At 36.4% G+C, this 23,316-nt stretch overlaps 1 long non-coding RNA gene across 1 annotated transcript; it reads right to left on the reverse strand.

Moving 5' to 3' along the window:
* Positions 1-8,443: 8,443 nt before the first annotated feature.
* LOC104138511 (uncharacterized) lies at positions 8,444-18,542 on the reverse strand. The gene is made up of 4 exons (XR_692932.2): positions 18,454-18,542; positions 14,640-14,744; positions 11,387-11,494; positions 8,444-9,346 (listed from the first exon to the last, which is right to left on the reverse strand). It is a non-coding gene; the product is annotated as an uncharacterized lncRNA (long non-coding RNA).
* Positions 18,543-23,316: the final 4,774 nt, after the last annotated feature.

A 23,316-nucleotide genomic window follows, 5' to 3' on the forward strand; every position in this document is an offset into this window, starting at 1 on the left:
TAAACTAATAGATTAGCCCCTATTTGCGGACGTCATGAGCCTCCTTTTTGAAATGAACTGAGATGGGCAACTGGCAAAAAACATAGTAGATCACAGCACACCTGGAATTATCAAAGAGAAAAGTTATTCCTGGAACAAAACTCGTTCATTGTTTCTTTCTCTCTTTCTCATTTGCTCGCTCTTTCTTCTGTTGCGAGGCATTTTTTCCCTGACATCCTGACAGTCAGGGCCAAAGCTTTCGGAAATCAAATGTGAACTCATTTTGAAATACCAGCAGCGTTTGAATTTTAAATTAACCTATTTACAATGAAACTATGCCTGCTGATTGCCATCATCTTCAGGAAAATTAACAGTAACGATCATTGGTGTCATAATGCAATTTCCCCGCAAAAATCACATAGGCTTCATTACTGTTTACATAAATTGTCATAAATACCAATTATAGCTGAACATAAAGTGTAATGCTCTTTTTTTTAATCATAATCACACAATTGTTCTTCTAATTCATATGCTGGGGGAATAGGGTTTTGATTCAACCTTTGTTGTGAAGGAAATGTTTTGCTGGTAGTTAGCTTTGCTGTAAGTGCTTGTTGGCTTATTTTCAAATCCTCTCTCTCTCTCTTTCTCTATCCATTTGGATCATTTAGTCCTTGTCCCCTGTTTGCTTTGCCCTCTAATACACCAAAAGGAACATGTAGGCATGAGAACAGCAGATGAGAGAGACACACTGCTTGTGTCCTCTAGATATCGGACATCGGGGTACAGAGGAGTAAGTGTTTCCGGTGGGGATTTATAACATCATTTGGTGCAATTACGTAGAAGACCCCATAAAGGAATAATGTAATAATAAACCTGTTAAAAGAGCAAACTCGTTGCACCAATTTCTGTTTCTCTCATAAGTCAACAGAACAAAGAGCTGATAAAGGGAATAACATGTTAAATTGCTAAATTTAAAAACAGCAGCAATGATAGCAACAACAACAAAGACCAAAAGAAAGGGTCTGGCTTTATTTTAAAAACATTATTTGCCACATATATTTTTGAGTGACTACATTTAACTGTCGGCTACATTCTATATAAGCAACACAAGGTAAGTGCTGTGTAATCACAGGGTAATTATCTTGTTATTTCTGTCTTCCAGCTGGAATCTTGAGTACTGAGCTCACGTCTGTCTGAAGCCCAGAGCCTGCTACGGATCACTGAAAGCCCTCTCCTTCTACTGCGTGTGACTGTGGATGGATGTGTATAAACGTTCATGTGTATGTGTGTATAGAAGTACACATAGATGCCTACGTACACACAATGAATTACAAAATAATAGTTACATAATAAACTAAGGTTGATTACTTGAGGAACTTAATTTCTTTAAAGTATAAGAAAGTTCATGGGATATTCGCGCATCTGCTGAAGTTGTGGCTAAAATTACAGTCACTCATTGTGCAGACTGGGTTTGGATTAAGTGCAATTTCTGGAGAAGAGCGAGATAGAAATTTATTGAGCTAGATTATTCATGGGATAAACCTGCCAGAAAATCTTCATTTTTTTTATATTAGACCTCTTCCAAATATGCTTGCAGCATGAGGAGAGAGTCTTTACAAGAAAGTTGACCAACAGAGGGTTAAATGACTTTGAGCTTTGCTCTGTTTCACAGTTGGAAACATACTTTTTCTTTTCTTCTTTCCCTATTTTATTTTGGCAAATCAGAATGGGATTCAATCCCATGTCAAGAAACTAGAATAAAAAATACCAAGCCAAATGCAATCTTTGCAACAAGATATTCTGGCATTAGGATAGTTCCTACTTTTCCGAGAGAGAAAGGGAATCAGGTGCTGAAAAGACATTGGGTTTGATGCTGCTAGTCCAGGCTTCAGAAGAGACTAATTTTTTCAGAAAAAACTAGGATATCTGCCTCAGTGCTTTTGCTAGGCTGAGTAGCAATCCAGAATTTTCTCCTAGAACTTGGCATGTTTAATATATTTTCTCCCTTATACGCCTTACCCTTACTAGATCCATGCCAACCACATCAGTAATGTCTGCCCAGAACAGTACTTTTTTTTTTTTTTTTTCCTTTTCCTAAACAGCCTGGAACAGTCACACTGTTAATCTTATTCAACTTTTCTGCTGTGGCATAAATTCATAGGATAATCTTGATCTGTATTTCTTTACAGAGGTTCGATGAAGAGCACTCAAGCATGTATCCCCAAATTATGGACCGTTCATTGTCAGATGGAGCAGATTCATCTGCAGGTCTATTTGTCAATATAAAGTAGAAACACTGTTTTTCTTTTGATATTTAGTGAATGGTCCCTCTATAATTTCTGGAGAAAATATTTCTTGCAATAGAGTACATCTGGAAAAACCTGTGATATTTTAGCTGTGAAGCTAAAATAACTATTTTGATTGTTGCAATATAAAGAAGCTGATTCTGCTGTATCAAAGTTGGTGGGAATCTCTGAATTTTTTGGCCGTCATTGAATGATTACCAGCGGACATGTAAGTACAAAAACAAAAAGCTGAAGTGAAGTATCCTGGATCCTGAAATTTTCATCCAGACCTTTTCTGCAAATCGTTCCAGAAGTCAGTGGGTATTATGAGGATATAGCAATTCTACCTTTGGTATTTCACTGAATTGTTGGGCACAATTAAAGTATTTATAAAGCCGTTGTAAAGATGTGAAGCATTCAGCAGTGGTATATTTAGGTCTGTGAACTTTCCATAATGACATTCTTCTGGGCTGATCTCCAGACCTGAAAGTACAGGTTAAAGATCCAGCTTCTGATAGTGTCTGTAGTAAGTGAAATTTTTGTGCTTCAGCATCAAAGGAGATATATATTTCTCCATCACAACTGACAACTTAGGAGAAATACATATCTGCTACAATAGGGAATGGAGTACAATAATTATTACTAAGGAATGAAAAAAAAAAAAAAGTGACTTGGCTAAGAGCATAAAAAAGGCAATGAAATAGCTGAAAATCGAACTCCAGTGTCCACAGTTCCTAGCCAATGTTTAACACTTCTATTTTTCTTTCACTAAACAATAAAATAAAGAAAAGCTAATCTTCTTTCTCAGTAGAAATCTATCATTTTGGCCCATAACCAGTGATGTTTTCTCCAGACAAAATGAAAGTATGGAAAGCATTATTTAAGAGTCTTGAAAAGCCATTGGGTTAAAACAACAACAACAACAACAACAACAACAAAAACCTGAGCCTCATTTCTGTACAGAGGTTATCAATACAGTTTAATAAAAAGTAATTCTTTTGCATTATTTAAAATAGTCAAAGTATTTGTTTGCAAAAGCACGCAAGAAATTCCTTCTCTCTGTGTTTCCTACTATTAACATGCATATACATATACACACAAAATCTTCTTGTTAATTTTTTATAGGCTAATTCTGATTAAAGTGGCTCTATGGATAGCTCATAGTAGTAATAGTAATAGTAATTAGTCCGGTCATTGTTAGAGATAGTGTTCATATAAGTAACCACGATGCTAATTTTTCTGTACATAGCTAACATGTAACATTGGCTATGACTCATTACCCTCCTCCATCTCCTTCCACTATCAACAGTCTTAAATTAGAATGTACATTCTTAGGAATTGGGGGTTGTCTATCACTTTATGCCTGGTAACACAAGGTTCCTCTAAACTAGATAGGATTGTATCAAGAAATCATGGCAACTTGAACTGTATTATGTTTTCTGCCTATGTAAATTGCCAACATTCTGAAATTGCTTCAGTTTTGTGGGTTCAAAATGGACTTCTTGTTTAACAGAAGAAAGATTTTCCTACTTCCATAGTATTTAAACTAATAATAATAATAATAAATAAAATAAAATAAAAATATACTTTTCTATTCATTCCTTCTATGTGCAAAAATGAAACTAAAATTACTTCTGAATTTTCAGAAATATTTTCAGATACTTCTGAATTAATCAAAATTTGTTTGCTGTAGTGGCAAAAAAATTTTCTTTAATTCAAAATTAACAAATTTAAAAAACTAAAAACTTGATAAAGTTAAGTAAGCACTGGGGAAAAATATATAATTTTCTGAGAAAAGATATTCTGACGGAGAATAGCTTTATCTTCACGAATGGCTTAAAGATAGAAAATTACAAATACATACTGTTTTGAGTCGATTAGTCATGGTATGTGCAATAGTTTATTCAAGTAATATACTATAGTTTTGCTGACTGATTTGAATTCAGTAATACACAAAGAGTAACAACTAATAAACTCTGAAAAATCCCAATAAATTATCTGCACACATGATAATTTCAAGATTAATGTAATATAAGTTGAAATAAAGAAAAGATTCACTTTTTGCTTCAATGGGATTTGGATCAGACTCATGAGTTACTGTGTAAACAACATTAAACATTAATTTCCTTAAATATTTTTGCAATGAAAGCAAATAAAAAGGAAAACAAAAGAGGCTGAATCTGAAGAGTCACTAAGTGTTTGAATGTTTGGAGAAATAACAGCTACAATTTTTTTTTTTTTATATATATTATTTTCTCTAATATTCAACTATCTCCATTAGTTAATTTGATAAAATTGTCTTCAGGGAATGTTTCTGTGGTAGGGATGAGGGTGATTCTTCCAAATTGGGAATCTCAGTTGTTAGTCTAGAGGACTCTTGTAAAATGAGACCTCTCTTTCCCTGCTCAAGATGCAGCCTAGATCTTTCTCTTCTTCCCGAACCCCTTACAATGGATCTCTTCAGTGACAGTCTTGTGATCTCAGGACTTTGTACCAGAACGTTTCATCCAATTTCTACTGATCTGATTTTCAACAGGAAACAACATTTTCTTGATACTGCTACAAATTCTATTTGTTCTTGTACTTCCTTCCCATGTTGTGTCTTCAGCAAATACAAATAGCACTTCATTTTTTTTTACAAGTTCATTAATAAAACCTTTGAGTGAGCGGCAGTTGAGGCAAATGTGTGCAGCATGCAATGAGCGATCAGATAGATTAAGTCTCATGCACTTCCCCAGAGTTTGTTGTGATCCAAGACAAAGAAGCCTTTGGAATAAACTAACTCCAGGGTTATGCATCACCAGAAAGTTAACTTTCCGGATTGCTCTCTAATACTTAAGTGTTTATACTTTGCCAAGATCCAACTTAAATAAAATAACATGAGCATAATGTGGATGGATTGAGACTACCTGGGAACAGAAATAAAAGATTTGTCTCATGAGCAGAGAATCATTTTATTCTTGTAAATGGTAAAAGGGATAAAAAAGGGAGTGAAAATGCATCAGACTATTCTCGTTGGAAAGGTAGAGGAGTTTAGCCCCGAGTCTACCAGGTACCTCCTTCCTTTTGCAAGTTCTTATGGTTCGGTATGGGCTGTGTATACAAGCAATGGCTGTAAACACATTCCTGATGCCCAGTGTATGCATCTGCAGTGTGCATCTTCTACATGAAAACAGTAAAAGAGAAGACTGTAGACAAATGAAAATCTACCATTCAGTTACTCTTATTCAGTGATACAATAGACAAAACTAGATTTTTTCATTTCTTAATATTTCATATAATCACTGACTCCATCATTATCAAGCTCCCAGTATAATAATAAAATTGGTCGATGAGAGAATTGATCACACATGAAAGTTATGCATTTTGAGGAGTCTCTTCTACATTTGTATTTTATCAAATAGTTCTTCATGATGTTCTATAATACAAAATTGAATATTTCTATCTCCATTGTGTGTTCTTATTCGTGAGTTAGGCATTAATCGTTAAACAATGTACCTGCTTGTTTATTTATTTTAGATGTGATTATTTATATTCCGAGTATCCTACAAGGTCCTTAACTGCATTGCCTAACCATTTTTATGAGTTTCAGATTGCGTGGGGAGAAGGGGAAGGTTAAATTATTGAACTCATTTCCTTATTCTTGTGATAGAAACCATTTTCTTTATTATTTTATTAAAAAATAGATTGATTTTTTAAAAGATAAGAAATAAAAGGGCTATAAAAATATGTGTTTACATCTACTGTTCTTTCAGTTATACTGGAATGTGTTTAGAGCAACTCCACTTTGATATAAATGATATATGTGTATTTAAAACATGTTCCTATTCCTATTGATGACTATTTGACTGGCTGAATTTTAAAGCATGTTTTATATGCTTTGCCAAATCTGTTTTGCATTAAGGAGTGGAATTTGTCTGATCAGTTGTATATGTTACCTGTATCACTGTTATTTGTCTAGATTCTTCCCATACTTACTGAAAAGAAATAGGTAAATTTAGATAATAATTTATCTATACGAATATTCATTCAATAATTTAGATCGCAATTCAATACAATTTGTTGTACCTTTAAGGAAATGTCTGAGATAGGTCAGATAGATAGATAAATAATGCAGAAACAATACTTTGTTCTTTTCATTAGTTAGAGTAACTGTTTCAGACTCACTTTGTAAAACTATAAAGTTTGTTGAGTAAGAGGAATTTTCTCCTCTCCCCCAGGCTTCTCTCCATTGTTTTGGGACCAATACTAGATGTTCAAAACAACAAGCAATGTCACTTTACTAATGAGAGATGGTCTATAATAATGATAGCATGTAATGAGACTATTAAGATTACTTTGAGTATGTTTGTGTTTAGCTTTTAGCAAATGCCACATTAATTGTGAGCTATATATTTACAGAAGCTTGAACGAGTGTAGATAGAGCAAAGACCTTCTACAATTCATAAGGCTTTTAAGGCTCCATGGAAAGTAAACTTTACCTGAGTATTTACTAAGCAATATGGTGTGCTTTTGCAAGTACTTTTGCTTTTTCCATCTGGATAATTTGACCTAAAATTTACTGCAGACTGTCATTTAGTAACAGAAAAAAATCTTTGCTTATTTGTCTTAGCCTGAGGTCTTAGATCAAATCTGTGATTGAAAATTGATCCATGCATGGTGTAAGAATCTTCATTTGGATCAGGTATTAGAATACCTGGCTGGATTTTTATCATCGTTATTTTTAAAATTACCAGGATAATTTTAGATATTTACCATAAGATAACTATAAAGATAGCTAGGCAACGGACTGACTAATCCTACCCAGTTTACTCATCTATCTCTGTCTCCCTCTGATTTTTTCAATGATTTTTGATTCCACTCATGTATCACAGAAGACTAATAAGCTTCAAGATGTGTCTCTTTCTGTAAAAGACATCATGGTATTTTATCTACATTCTCTTTTCATGCTGGAGTCTTCACATGGAATACGAAAAAAAATATTGGAAAAAAACCTAGGAATAACACTCAGAGAGATATTTATCTTTCCTTACTTTAGATGTCTATAGTGTAGAAATCTGTAGCTCATCTCCTTGATCTAAATACTTTTGGAATCAATTAATCCCAGCTCTCTTATATGGCCTATTTTTGAGGCCTGCTTCAGAACAGAGAAATATCACCTAAGCAATGCCTATTTTTCTCCATTGATTATAAAATTGAAAATGATTATGAAGTTGTAAATGGGCACCTCAGATACAGTTGTTCAGAATTTATGTTTGATCAGGTAAATCCTTATTAGAAGTATTTACTTTTTCCATAGCACATGCAGCAATAGGCTGAGTTCACACATAGAAAAGTAGGCTGATTTAAATCAAGGTTTAGAGGTTTCAGACAAAATATTAAGCAATTTTTCTTCAAACCAGTAGTGGATCAACCGGCCTGTTCTTTGTTATATTGTCATGAGGGAATGTGCAAACCAATAATCGTTTCCTCACATCTCTGATGGTTTCATTTTGGAACTTGCTCCCTCAATATTGACCACAGTTGACCACAGCAGCTCTTAGGGCTACGGATTTCAGACGGTGCAGCTGGTCTGGGAGAATACAGAAGGATGGAGAACTAGATAGAGCCAGAATCATGCAATAATAATAATGCAAGTCCCAATGATAGTAAAAAAGCACAATTAAAATTAACTATCGACTTTAGAGGAGAGGATTTATTGGACTTTTACCTCTGAGTCCCTGGTTTGAATCCATATCTAACAAGACTGACCAAATGTCACTCTAATTAGATGGTGATAAAAGTTCCAGAGTAAAAAGATTTCCACAGTCTGAACTCAACTCCGAGTGGACATTTGTCTTTATTATAAGCCCAGCATATATTTGGCACAGTCTATACTTCTGCATTTAAAAGAGGCTCCTAAGTTAATGAATATGAAGACTGAAACATTTGCCTAGTGCTCCATACCACATATCCCAGACTAGGATGGGGTAGAAAGTGAGGAACTTCATCCTCAACATACTTTCTTCTCCCTACTTCACAAACAGTTTGGATTTGCTTCTAGTAGATGTTTCATTTACTTAAAACAAATTAAAAGAAATTCATTTGACAAAATGTGCAAGTGACAACGTTCTCAAGTAATACACTGGTTAATAAAATAAAAATAAAAATTATTTCAAATTTTGAAATCTCTCCTCTCCTCTCCTCTCCTCTGCTCTGCTCTGCTCCTGTTCTCTCCCCTCCCCTCTCCTCTCCTGTCCAAGAAAGAAATAACTTTGGCAGTTTTGTAACTGCAGTTTATTTAACAGGAACAAAACAGATTTATTTCCAGAGGCTCTTGTTGAGTCCTCTTCCCAGTTACAGTGGTTGTCTTTAATGGCAAATGCTTTGCACTAAAGTTTATAAAGGCATTTATTGGATGAGAATCAATTATTGGAAATATAAGTCTGAAATCTGCTAGCCATATTTCAATCCAGGAATCTGAGATGCTGTCGGATACCATCTCTTTCTTCAAAGGACTGACAAACTAGGGCTGGGAATAGGATGCAGGGAAAATAATTACATCAGGAAGTTGCATCAAAATTTTCAAAAGGATTGGGCTTGGACATCAGAGAGCACAAAGAACGGTAGAGCCTGACGGGCTGGAAAATAGCCTGATAGGCCAAACTAGGTAACCCCTTCCAGAGATCACCTTCAAGTTTTCCAGTCAAGGACACAATCCGTTAACAATCAGAAGGTTTAGATTCGCACTTCTATAGCTCGGAGCTCACTCATTTAAGTGGGATTCCTGCTGAAATAAAAGAAGGTGGAAAGATTATCAGGTTCGTGCATGAAATAGTCTTTCTGCTCTCTTTGTTAATTCTTGCTTTCCCATCTAAAAGCCCTCTGAACTTTGGCTGATGGATTCATAGAGCAAAATGTACATTGGCTTGTGTTGTAGATAATGCATTTCCTTCTGTTTTTCACTCATTCCCTTTTCTGGACATCATTTGATTTTCTGATGGGCAGCATAAAAGCCCTTTAGTCTTCTATTCACATTCTGCCCATACGTATCTTAGAACAAATGATTCACACCATCCAAGGCTTTTGCTGATGCTGTATATCTGGAAAGAAACATTAGTATTGTAAGGAAGAGTAATAACTTGCTTTGGAGTTTGACAATCTGAGACAAGAAGTGAGCTGATTAGGCAGTAATTTGAAAATGTTTGGAATTATAGTGATAACAGGAACCCAATCTTTAATTGTTTTTCTCTTTTTGATTATAATGCAGAGTGTGGGGGTAGGATGTATTAATGTTTTAGAACTAGCATTAGAGATGGGAAAACACTCTTTGGCCAGGACGGGGATACTGCCTACAACTAGTCATTTTCTCAAGTGCACTGTGTGAATCTGAAATAACTCAGCTGAGTCCAGTAATATTACTTTGCATGTGCACAAATAGAACTAAGTCCTCAGAGCTTAAATAAAACCCCATTCACATCCAAATGTTACTGTTCAAAGTGTGTGCCATTAATTTAAATGTCATTTGATCCTATTTCTCCAAGAAGCTTGAATGATTACTAGAATGGTCGGAAGAAAAAAGGAGCATCCCTCCTGCAAGAAAAGACTGAAAAAAAAATAAAAATTGTTGAAACAAGCAGAATTAAAGTTGATGCAAACTTTGATTGCTGTCTCTATGACCTGCAGAGAGAGGAAGAAGGGAATATCAGGGAGGAAAACAGCTACTTGAGTTAAAGTTACTGTAACACAGAATAGATGGGCATAAATGACTATGAATAAATTATATTTAGTCCAGTAATAGACTTTTATCCACTGGGATCTAGAAACCTTTCTGGAAAATCATTCCTTTAATAACAGTAGGTGAAAAATAGTAACTACTTTTAAAATGATTGCTCTAAGTTTATGATAGTGGTTGCATGCCATTGTGTCTATCGTGGCAGAGATGGGGCTGGATGGGCTAGAAAGTCCATTCCACTTTTGTGTTTTCATGTTATTTTAAACTATTTTCTAGGGGAGCATATTTTCTTAGGTTAGCATATAGGTTGATCAGGTTAGCATACAGGTTGATCTCTCCTAGTTCTTCCTGTTGATTCTGCTCCTCCTTCTCAGGAAAAAAATAAAATTCATTAGAAATTGAACAGCAGTGAGAAAGATCTAGATATTTCTTGCAGTAAGCTTCCAGTTTCTGCTTCATTGAATACAAAGGAGCTTCAGCCTGAGAAACTGAGGAATGGCTGTCCTAGGCTAGTCTTGTGATTTATCTTGTGGTCTTTTTAAAGAAACATGAGATAGAAGTGCAAGCTAGCTCACAGACCAGAGGAAATTTAGTCTGGGCAGCTGACCCACAAGCATGCTCTGACCACAGAGTTAGTAGCAGCAACTTGACTTGACGGATTTTGAAAATCACATTCTTGTTGAGAGAGTTGTCTCTCTCCATGCCTTCCATCAGCCGTCTCAGAACCTGACTAACAGTTCTGTCTCATTTTGCCAAGAGAACACATAAAATGAGGTGTTATTCAATGCTGAGGTTTGCCACACGGCTCGATCATAAGCAACTTTGCAAGTCCATTGACTTGTACTGTGAGTCAGAAGTCACTTACAGGATTTAAGAGCATCCATACATTTAACTGCTCTCTTTTTACCACTTTCTCTTATAGAGCAGACGGCACCTTCATTAAAAAGTCTTACAATACTTTTCTTTACCTAGGACATTTTATTTATTCTTCAAGGCTGTCTTGAGTAGCCTTTAAACCCCATTGATAAAGGCTATACATTAAAACATGCAAAACATGTGCTGACATATTAGCATTTACAATTGCACTAATTATTTTTTCGAGGTATTTTTGTGGGTTTTTTGCTTTCTCATGTTAAACACATTCCCTGTCTTACTGTTTGTTTAATCCAGGTAAACCACCTCTGCTAATTAAATAATTATTCTACTTCATCCTAGGAGGAAAAAAATAATCACATGGAAACAGAAATAGCAAAAGCAATAAATATTAAACAATAACAATAACATATATGTATGTAGGCATATGGATGATACAGAGGTTAGGAGAAGTTCTGCCACTGGACTTTTGCAGAGGAACATTTAGTGACTGATGCAATAGAGATCTTGCAGGCATCAAAATGTGTGTTCTTACCAGAGCCAGTATCTGTATCTGTATCTGTAGAATGTATGAATGATCTCATGTGGGCTGTTCAAAGATATGCATATAAATTAGAGAAGTTCAAGGTAATCCATATACCATCTGGAATAAATTTTTGAAAGTGACAATTAGTTATATAATTGGACCATGATTAACGGCAGTCCTTTTTTGATTGGCGCTGCCACTCTGAGGCACTTCGAGAATCTTGCTCTGCTGATAAATATCAGTCTTCTAATTTCTGCAAGGCTTTTTATACGTTTTTTATTTTCTCAATTAAACCAATAGTGGTATTTTTGGCCTTCCAGCAGTGTTAAATCAGTCACATAACTCACTAAATTAGGAAGATCCTGAAAATCCCATCAGATGAATAGACCTAGTGACTATACCCAGAGCGTGTGAGTACTTTTTAAAGAGTAAGCATTTACAGGATCTGTCTTTTAGTTTACAAGGGGTTTAGGGCAAGGTCTGTCTTCACCTTTGTGCCTGTGCAATGCCAACCTATTCTCAGCATTAAAGAAAGAGTTATTGATCAAAATTCTAATTAATTAATTGTTCTGATGGCTTTATGTGGGTATCTATTCATAAGGAATTGCTCTGACAGTTTTAGTTCATTTCACATAATCCACTACTACATAATAATGAACCAGTCTTCTTATCACCTCAATTTCTTCTGTGTCTTCTACCTCAGATTTGCACCATATAAGAGATAACTTTACCTTACAATTAATTTGAAAAATTATATATATTTTTCCAAGCAACTTTGTTCCAAGAAATGCATCAATTCTGTATATTTCTTAATTTATTTAGGTCCTTGTAAAGTTTCATCTGATAGACATAAAACTGTAAGATGATAGCATTGAAATGCAAGTCACAAGCTTCAATTAGGTACAATCAGAAATCATGCGGTGACTTCATTAAGTATCATTAAGAATGATCAAAATATTGCTCTTAGGAAAAATACATCAAAAGCATGCATTTACACATTGATTAAACAGGATCTGCAATTTCTAAAATCTGGTACGAGAAAAAAGAATGTAGTAAATTAAGTGCTCATACCCTACTTAGCAACAAGGGACTGCTTAGCAACCAACAAAGTGAAAAATAATGGATATGGCAGAGCACAAACTCTCAGCTCCCTTAGAAATGGAAGTATTGGGCAGCCATAGACAAAAAGCTGAAAGAAATTGCTAGAAAAAGAAAAAAAAAAAGTTTATCCTCTCAATAAAGTCACTCTGATATCAAAGACAGCTCATCTGACCTAACAGGGAAGCACCTGGCAATCATAAGCCACTGAAGAATTGTTATAGTCACAGTTCCTCAGTCCTAGTCCGCGTGTGGCCTCTTTGGTCACATATCAGAGTCAGTGTTAGCAGTAGCTGTGTGTAGGCTCAGAGTTCCCTCTCCATACAGTTTCAGTCAGGTGGGCCTACAGCATTTGTACAGAAAATTTTCATATTAGAGCTGCTCTTTGTCTTCTGCTTATGTTTTCCTGCCAGATATAAGCCATCAGGCTCTTCCAGGTGTTTCCAAGCTAGAACAGAAGCCCAAAAATGGGCTATTTCACAACTGGAGAGTCTGGGCTTTAGTACAATCTTGAGTCTGAACTAACATGAATTTATAGTTACACCCTTTAAGAAAACTTCCCTTAAGTTTCAGTTTTCTAGCTGTCATCTTTCTGTGAATGAGGTCCTACACTCCTTTCTCAGAATAAAATCTTACTGTCTTTTGACCTTAGCACTTTTAAACAGAAACAAGTGATTTATTCTTTCTCTTAGAGAAGTGAATGGTGAAAAGACTTGTTACTTTCCTTGCTTCAGATTCAGAGGGCAGAGAGAGCTTTCCTCAGACACCTGCTAAACCAGGGCTATGTATCTGAAACACCAAAGGGAAAACACCTAAAGCTTACAGAGGCAGACACAGTTGTCAGCGGACTTTCTCTGACCCCATCTGCTCAGTCCCAGATAAAACGTCAAAGATGCTCTAGTGAGATGCCTAGATGTCTAAAGAAATGGTGCAAAGAAATCCCTCCTAGCATGCAGTTCAGCACACAGTTCAGGTTGAACATGATGTGGCTAATCTGCATTTTCGATGTAAGCATAGATTTATACCTGCTACTAGCACAGTGATTATTACATTGGATAAGACCTATCATCCCTCCATACCGGTATTTGCTCTTGACACGTGCTCCCTTGCCCATGTGTTGTTAACAAGGGATATTGCTAGTGTGCATATACATACCTACTTTTATTTTGCAGTTGTTTAAAATCTTGTCTTAGGAAATTTCAGTGACCATTTATTCTGCCGTATAAACAAACATAAAGCAAAAAGTATACATCTATCCTTTCCACCATTCCTTACAATTTTATCTTCTTTTTAATTCAGTGTTGACCCCTTTGTAACAGAAGAACAAGATCTCCGTCTTTCTCTTCTGGATTCAGCACTTGGTCTTGACAAAACCTGTTTTATTCAAAAATCTCAGAGCAGATAACAAATATTAAAACTAATATCTTCTAAAGTGACCTCAGATTCTTACTTGACTCCTGTAAGGGAACTATGAATTGGACTAGGCAGGAATGGGTATGGACAGCCTAAAGTTTACAAATTATATTTCTCAAGACCCTTGTGCAGTATGCAAATACTCCTATATTTGCTTATAGATAAAATAAACTCAGACACCAAAAGGTTAAGTGGCTTGCTCAAGGCTGCACAGCAAAGCAATGCCAAAGCCACACACAGCTGCCCAGGGTCCTAGCTTCCAGTCTCTTACTCTACCTGCTGTATTGATTCTCCCTTTACAATCACTCCAACATGTTGATGGGCCACAAAGCTAATGGAAAATTAAAACAAGCTTAAAAAGTTTATCTATGGACGTTGGCTGACCACTTAATTCTACCAAGGGAGGTCAAAAAAAAGAAGAAAAAGAAGAAAGAAAAAAGGAAAAATGTCAGAACTGATTGATTAAGGGAAGAAGCAGGTACCTGAGAAATGCCTGGTCTGATGCCAGTACTGGTTCAGGTCAGACAGGGCTATTTTTAAATTATTTGGTATTTTCAGAAATTGATTACTTGCCTAACACATTAAGAAGTAGCTCTACACATTCATTTAATGGGCCAGTGCCTCTTGTACAGGTCTGAAACAGTCACATTCAATCTCATCTACTCGTCGTTAAGTAGTGTTTTCTTCTTCAGTGTGTTTATTTACTGCCAATGCTGTAAGCGTAAAATATATAACCAAAAATAAATAATACCTTAAGTAGTCTTTCAGCGATATGGGCCTTTAGGACAAGTGACTTCACTTTAGCGCTGGTGAGCTCAGCTAGGGCTGAGACATTACTTCTCATTCTTTGATATCCCTGCAAATTGAACAATACTTTATTTACCTAGTGTTAGCTTTTTAATATGCATCCACCTCAGTCCAAAACCGTTCTGAAAACAAAACAAACAAACAGAACCCTCATTATAGGTTTTTATAATCAGCAAAGACAAATAAATAATGAGTCATTTTAATTTGATGATACTGTATGTATTGGACTAAGAGCACTATATTTTTGATGAGGCAAAAACAGTAAAAAAACTTTTGGAGTAACTAAGAGTCTGCTAATGTATTGATTGTCTATTAATCCGCAGGCAGGGCTGGGCTTTATGACTATCTCAGTTTTATTACTGACCTTCCCGAGTGAGAAGATACTCAGAGCTACATTTCTAATAGCATGTCCATTTTTCTAAAGGTTGTTTCTAATGAGGCACCCCAAACCATAATATAGATGTTTCTTAACCAAGTAGGCTATAATTACATGCTCATGACCTTATTGGCTGTAATGCTGACTAAAACATGATGACTGGCTCCAGGAAAAAAGATATCAGTTACAGGAGCACCTTAATTTTGTTTCACATCAGAGTTTCAGGAAAACACAATGAGGTAGGCTGTAATAATAAAAAGCATGTATCCTGAGCACGAGAAACTGCATTCTTACCATAGTTAACACAGATCTCCTACCTACCTGCAGGCCTGCCTGCCACCTCACTTATTGTTAATAAAACAAGGTGGCAGCAAAGCTCGGCCATCTCACCAAGTAAAGGAGAAACAGATTTTCAGCCTCTCAAGTTAGGCAGTTAATTTTTAATGTGGGTCTTTCTTTGACTTATGCTCCCAGATTTAGAAATGTTACCCTTAGTCTTTAACTTCTCTAACAGGATGATCTCTCAAGGTTTGATGTGCCTTCTTCTGCTATTGCCCTCAACGAAGGCCAAAATTTATGTAAACCATAAATCGGGCAGTCGTCTTCTATTGACATTGTGTCTTAAATTCTTCGTTCTGAAAAAGCTATTCAGCGATTCTCTATACAATTGTGCAAAACAATTCTACTTGAACAGGGTTGCCTTACAAAAGACATAGCCCACACCTGTGGATATCCCATCCTGTACAGTCACACCTCATTGCTATGAATTTATGTTGGCCTTGTCTCAGACAGAAGCTGATCCCTGTCGCTGCTTGAAATTGAATTTTGTGTGTCTAAAAAGGAAGACCATCTAAGGCTCTTCTACTTCCACATTACTGTAAAACACAATGAAAAACTAATTCAGTATTGTTTTATTATTTTATTAGCTTTAATATTATAATGATGAAGATGATGAATAAAGCTATCAGCCTCAATGATATCTTCTGAGTTATCTTTCCATTCAATTTCCTCAGTAGAAGGCATATAATTCAGTTTTCCCTAGAACTGGTAGTAGTTTTTTTTATAAACTTCAAATATTGACCTCTTGATAAATAAGTAATTAATCAATTGCTACGAAAATTTGAGTAAAAAAGTGATGTTGCAGAATTAGACAGAGGTAAGGGGAACAGCCTTCACTCCTTTGAGTCAGGGAGGTGCAGAAGATCTGTGACTTTCAGTCATCCTGTCTTTGCATACTAACTACATGGCTGCTTTGAAGTATATGTCTGCTTCAAGTTATGTTCCACTATTCATTTTGGTTTTCTCATCCACTGGCCATGCCTCTGCAGTTCCCTAAACCTTTTGTAATATAAAATATTAGTAGGCTTTCCTCTGCACATACCTGGCCCTTGCAGGACCTCATTGTTTGCCACAGAGACTGTACAGATGGGGAAGCAGAAGACAGCTCTCAGGTCATCTTGCTCATTCTTCTTTTTTGGCCTCAGTATAAACCTCATTATTCATTGCTCGGTGGACCCAGAGGTCTATCCATTCCAGCAATAAATATTACCATAATCTAATACATCTCACAGTAAGGTGTGTGCTCTAATATTCTTACACAATTTTGTTTCCTTGATTTCATCCTATCATTCCTAAATATCCCCCTATGAATCTCTTACTAAGTCTCTTTAATTGCACAATTGTATGTTTTCTTCCAACTTAGCCAAGTGATAAGCGCCTAACTCAGCTCATCATGCTTTCCATTTTCTTCAACATGCAAGTAACTATCCCCCCTCCCCCTTTACTCAAAAACTAAAAAATAGTGTAAGCTCAAAGGATGTTTCTGGATTAGAGGTGTTTACAATGCAGGATCGACATGCTCAGGGCAGAGGGTGTGGTATTTGCCACAAAGGGTTAAAAGGTATTGTCTCTCATGCCTAATACAGCAAGTAATCGTGTGTTATTTAAGTCTCTCAAAAAGTTTATGAAAAAAAAATCCTTTATATAACACTCTGGAAATAATCGGGTTCATTGCTCATTGCAGTAATAATCATTAGCAAGTCCATTCACCAAGCATTTTTAACTTGGTTTCATGACGGAGATACTAAGGCACAGAAACTCAGCGGAAGTCACCAGAGGTCAAATGAATTTTTATTAGTGCCGGGAACAGAAATAACATTGGGAAATGCAGCATTTTACTGCCATAGTCTTCATCCACAAAGCCACATCTTACTACTCTCACTGAAAGATTTTATCTGTTTATTGTTTTCAGAGATAAATAACTAAAAGTTCTTGTATCAGACATTTCGGGTATGAATTTTCAAATGTGCATACATCTATATCTAATTCATTAAACTTTGCGGTCACTGAGCATTTTTGTAAATACTTGGTGGTCATCTATATGTCCTGGCATAAAAAGGACCACAGACCCAGCAACAACTTTAAGGAGGACCTGTTTTTCACTGAAATATTCCTCAAAGAAAATTTTATATTTTTATAGTTAATTTGCAGTTAATTCTTTTATTGCCATTATTAAAAACAACTAGAAGATGTAGACTTCTACTGAAAAATACAATAGAGGTTAATAATTGAACGTTTCCATTTCATAGTCTCAGAAAAAAAAAAAAAGGACAAACAGAAAACCCAAGTGCATTATTATTAATCAGCAGTTTTGCAACAGTGCGTAGGGGCCCCAATCAACTACACATTATGGAAGACGCAAAACACAGAATTAAATCTTTACTCCAGTAAAATGACTATAATATTCTACTAACTTCACTGAAAGTTTCATTCCTGCCTAGAGACAATCCCTTTTCTGAAGAGTTTACAAAATTTAGTCTCCAATTTTGCAAACATGCAATGTGCCTAACTTTTCTCAGGTGATTAGTAAAGCTCTTTTTTTATTCAGCCCCAGCACGAGAACAAATTACAAAGATAAAAGCATTGCAGGGACTGAAGTGGAGTTGGATTTGTTGTCTGTGACGCCTTTATCATCTGCGATAACTTTACTGAAGGTTACACAGATTTTTAAGAACTAGACTGGGGGTTAATTTAATAGATGATGTAACTAGCAGGTGTAATAAACAAATCTGAGGAAAGGGGAAAGAAGTCTAGCAGTAATGTAAATGGATATTTAAGGCAGACAGCTTGGTGCTTTATTTATTTGTGCATGTTTTCTGTTGGAAATGAACTACAGGCAGATCAGGCTGTAATGAGATCACAGCGTTCCTTCTTCAGTACGTTTCTTGCCAGCTCCATTTTCTGACTCGCTATCGTGTTATGAACACTGCAAGAAACTCTTACATTCAGATCCTCGTTTCATCACCATCATCTTTTTAGTTTAACTCTTCAAAAATCTACAGCAATGTGCTTCATTTCTAAATTTTATAGCACTTGTACTTACTTGAATGCTGAGCTTGGATGAGCACCACAGGTTTTCTAAGTCAGGTATTCCCCAGCACAAGGGAGTCTTGTCTAAGTACTGTTGCTGGGCAGTTACTAGGCACACCACAGTGTTCGGACAAATCCGTGTCCTTTCACTGTCTGCCAGCACTGGTGTCAGGGCAAATCACACAGCTTTACTTCACTCCGGCTGCAAAGCTTTTGTTTCTGCAGTTGACTTGAGAACAGAATCAGCTTTAGGGTAGGGGAAGAAAAATAGGAGTTTCAGTACTTACTTTTTAGTGCCTGGTGCCTATTTTTCCCGGATCTCCCCGTGAAATTCTCAGCTTTGACCTATGACTGGACTGAGTGGATTTGGCATATCCAGGGTCCCAATCACTCTCCGTTTCAGAAAGGGGAATAAACATGTGCTTAATTAAAGGGCGTAAATTTTCCCTGCTAATACAAATTTCTGACTTAAAAGTATTAGCATGAATAATGAGTTACTTAGAGATAAAACTAAAAACTCTGAAACATATTTATATTCGAGGCTCAGAGGCTAAACACTGCTGAAGCTCTATGAGGATTTTCAGCAAACCTCATGAGTAACTTACAGGTGGCTGGAGCTTGCATTGACCATCTGGATAGAGGTCTTTATGCCCTGAATACAGTTTGTCATCAGTGCTATTGTCAGGAGAAAAATACCCGCATCACTTGCCATTAGCCTAGAAAGACGAGACTATACCCACCAGGTACAAAACCATTACAGTTAAATACAGACTATAAACGATATCAGCTTTTCTTTCCTCCTCACAACCATTTTCTATCATGAAAGAAAAAACAAACAAGCAAGCAAAAAACCTGAAAAACATGCATGCGACATCTGATTTATCCTTGTACTTGTAATTTATTAGTACTCTCCATGTATTTTGTAATGCCTCTGTGACAATGACTGTGATTTCCACTTCTCATCTGGCTGTTAAAATAAATCTTCAATGAAACTGAGGAATGGGGAATAGCTTAAGAGGTGCTATTGTTCAAAGTTAGTCTTTTCCACTTAGTCCTGTGTTGTATCGTTCATCCATGCTTTGGAATCTGAAATTATGGAAGGTAGGGCTAAGAAGAGAATAAAGGACCGGTGGCAAAACCATTCTAAATCTCTATTCTTAAGAGATAAGGGGGAAAAAAAAACACACCTAAAAACATATTTTTTCATTCACTTCCTTTTCTGGTTACAACAATAGCACAGAAAACCGACACTTAAAACTGGATTGATCACTGGGTAGATGATATATAGCCGTTATGAGTAGGAGAAAGAAACTGATAAATGTTTTTTTTTTTTTTCCCTTCACAACCTTTTTCTAAAGCTGCAGAAAATGTGTCATGCATAAAAAGTATGCAATTTTCATGTAATTAGAGGAACAGGAGATGAAAATGAGTTCCATCAGAGCAATCAAGGATGGTAATGTGGCATGGATTTGTCAGTGCCTATTTGTCATGAAAGCAAAACCCAACAAGAGTTCTATATTTTATTTCATTATTATCATTATTATATCTTAAAAAAAATCAGTAAAATGTAGATTTGTAAGTGTGAAGAACACAAAAAGCCCCAAACTAAAAAATCTTCATTTTTTGCAAAGCTTATTTTTATTTTGGAGAATGCATCAGTTTTGTCCCTTCAAATAGAATTAAAAGTGTGATTAATTCTTATGTTATTATAGTTCTGCTCCAATATTATATTCCTGTGTTAGCTGCTTCCATTCTATAAATTCGTATCACAGCCTCTGGTCTGTTAAAGACTCCCCGTCTCCTCCCACTAACTAATGACTGAGGCATCTAGATTAGGAATGTAATGATTCTAAATTCCCCTATAATTGATCCGAAAAGAAATGCTTCCCACTGTCCCTGAGAACTCACTAGCTCCTGACCTGTCCCCACCTGCCTGTAGAGCAAGGTCATGTGTAGTCACCTAAATTGTGTGACTCAGGTGAGCACCCCAGGTTAGCCAGGGTGAAACTGGGCCGTATACAAAAAACTCAGCTACATCGGTCCACACAAGTCCCGTTACACCTTCACTTGCCCTGATGATCCTCAGGTGGCATGTGTAAGTACAGCTCCCCTGAAGTGTAGGAGCCAGGCCTCTGTGTCTCAGCAGCAGCAATTGAACGACCAAAGGGAGGAAAAAGTTTGCTGGTGTTGTATTAACTGTGTTCTCGATGCTTCCACAGAGCATATAAATTCACTAGAACCGTGGCTGTACGTTTGCATAGTGCCTGGGGATGGCAGTTTTAATGAAATAATAAAAGCAAGAACACTGTAAATCAGTGTCAGTAATAATAACTCAGGATGATAGGATCTGCCTTGCAGGGTCAGATCAAAGGTCCATCTAGCCTAATGTTCTGTTGATGACAGCGGTCAAAGACAAAATACTTAGGGGAAAAAAAAGTAGCAACAAGGCAAATATGCAGACATTGTTTATGTGGTATATTCTCTCAGCTTCTGGAAAATCTGTGGTTTAGAGTCTGATGACTCAAACCATGATATACATGGTTAATATGGTTCAATTTATTTCTGGAAGGAAGCACTAAGCATTTACAATGGTTAGTGACAGTTTTAAAAATTGCTGCTCAGGAAATATCCCTTCATTTATTTCCTATAAATATTTTATTTTATTATAGTCTAGTTATGCACCAAAATAATATGGGCATTGTACACATACATACACACTCCCCAATATGTTACAGGCTACTCTGATTATAAATGCAGAGCCCTTTAAAGGTTACTGGCGGTTAATATATTCCCTGTGTTCTCCCTTTGGGCTGAAGGTGGGAGACAGTTGCTCTCGAGTTGCATATGGCTCTCCAGAGCCATCCATGATAGGTCTCTTCTCAGTCTTTCAAGCTGGCATATGCACAGATTTCCTGCTAATGCAACAGTAGCAACAAAAACAAGAACCTGACAAGACAGAGAGTGAAAAACTGTTTTATTTTGTTACTGGAGTATTTTGCATTATAGATTTCTCCTAAGGGTGCTTGCTGAGAGATTTCTCCTACGGGTGCATCCTAGCATGCAGCAGGGGAAGGATTGCTGAGTTCCCCCCAAATGAGCTGAATGGTGATCACGTGTCTATGTACATTATGCCACTGTTAAAAAAAAAAAACAAAAAAAAACCCTAAAAATCATTGCTATCTCAGTGTTCTTATGTGCTGTATACAGGTACTGAAGAAGATGGTGTATTTCCAGTGGTGTTTCCTCTGTAGAAACAAACAGGAAACAAAACCAAAAAACTTATGCAAGGAGAAAAAAAATGTTTTACTTTGATAAGCAATATATTGGCACACATGTCTTAGGACCAAGACTTTGCGTTTTGGAACTACAAACTCAGGTATGCTTTCTCTTCTCTACTGTCAGCACCAGGAGGTTCAGTAAATGCTTTCTCCTTCCACGGGTGTTCTCAAAAAAAACTTGAAATAGAGCAATAATACCTTGCAGGCTAGGTTAAGGTTGGCATATATGGGAGCTTTTTGCATTGAAAATAAGTCAAAGAAGGTAAGCCAGAGTTCCTGAAGGACTATGACCAAGGGAGGACTTTTTTGTGTTGTTTGTGGGGGCTATTTTTGTTTTTATGATATCTACCATTACTTTAAAGAATGCGCTTCTGCCATACCTGGCCAGCTCCACTGGCAGATGTGAAGTGGAGCCCTGGCTTCACTTTTTCTTCTATATGAAACATCTGGAACTAGCAATGCATAACTAACTTAATGTTCAAGCTCCTTGCTGAAGCAGCAGATGAACCTTGACTAGTGGTGGAACTGAGATAAAAGTTCTTCTTCCATGTGCCAAGAACCTTCAGGAACCGGTCTTAAGTAGGAGAAAATTCACTTCTCCCCAGGAAAACGACTCAGCTGCCATGCATCCATTAAGTCCCATCTCTGCCTGTGGAAACTGGTTCTATGTACTGCATTGGTTCAGTGTAGAATTTCTGAGGCAGAAGCAAGTTTCATAGCTCCTTAGTCAATCTGCATTTTGCATAAATACACACATGACTTCAAATGGACTCAGTAAAATAAAATTACTGACATTTATCACTAATTAGCTAATAATATCATTATCTAGACTAGTTAAAAAATAATCATGAGAAGGAAAAAATGTCTGGGGAAGAATTATTCAATTTAGTAAACTTTTTTTTGTTTTATTTTTGAATTGAGTAATTATTCTTCTAAAACCAAGTTTTGCTGGGAGGAAAGAAAAAACCCTTCAAGCAATTTTTCCATAACTTCAGCACTGCATCAGATTGGAATAAAATATTAACTGTTCCATGACAGGAGTTTATAGTTAAAAATGAGCAAAGATTTTTCCTTTTCTTTTATAATTTTCTAAGAAAACAAAATGACGATGGCCTACTTAACCCCTGCAGCAAGGAAGGAGCTGCAAGTTCTCACTCCTTTGTAAATAACAGAGTCCTATACTAGGGGAGGTGAGAAGAAATGCAACAAGGGACATGAGAAGGACTGTCGATTCTTTTATTTCAAGACACACAGTTTCTAAGGTTAAGTTCATATGGTCACTGGGATGACAAGAATGGAAGAACCAGAAAAACAGAACATAGCAAACATCACTAAAGAGTGTCTTCTACCACCGAAGCCACTGAAGCCTGGACAAGTCATTTTCCATCCAACTTGCAGAGGTAGCAATTGCTTTTTTTGGTAATTCTCCAGTACTTTGCAGCTCAACCTCCTCTGTGGAAATTGGTGAGCTCTCACAGTCCACTGAGGCCAGCTATGGGAATGTGGGACCTTGTTTTTTTTCTCTCATGCGAGCACACATGCCTGCTGCTTTGATGTAAGCTATTTGCAAAAAACAGTTCACATCATCAGTGGCTTTG

The sequence above is a fragment of the Struthio camelus genome, chromosome Z (assembly GCF_040807025.1).
Source record: "Struthio camelus isolate bStrCam1 chromosome Z, bStrCam1.hap1, whole genome shotgun sequence".
NCBI lineage: Eukaryota > Metazoa > Chordata > Aves > Struthioniformes > Struthionidae > Struthio > Struthio camelus.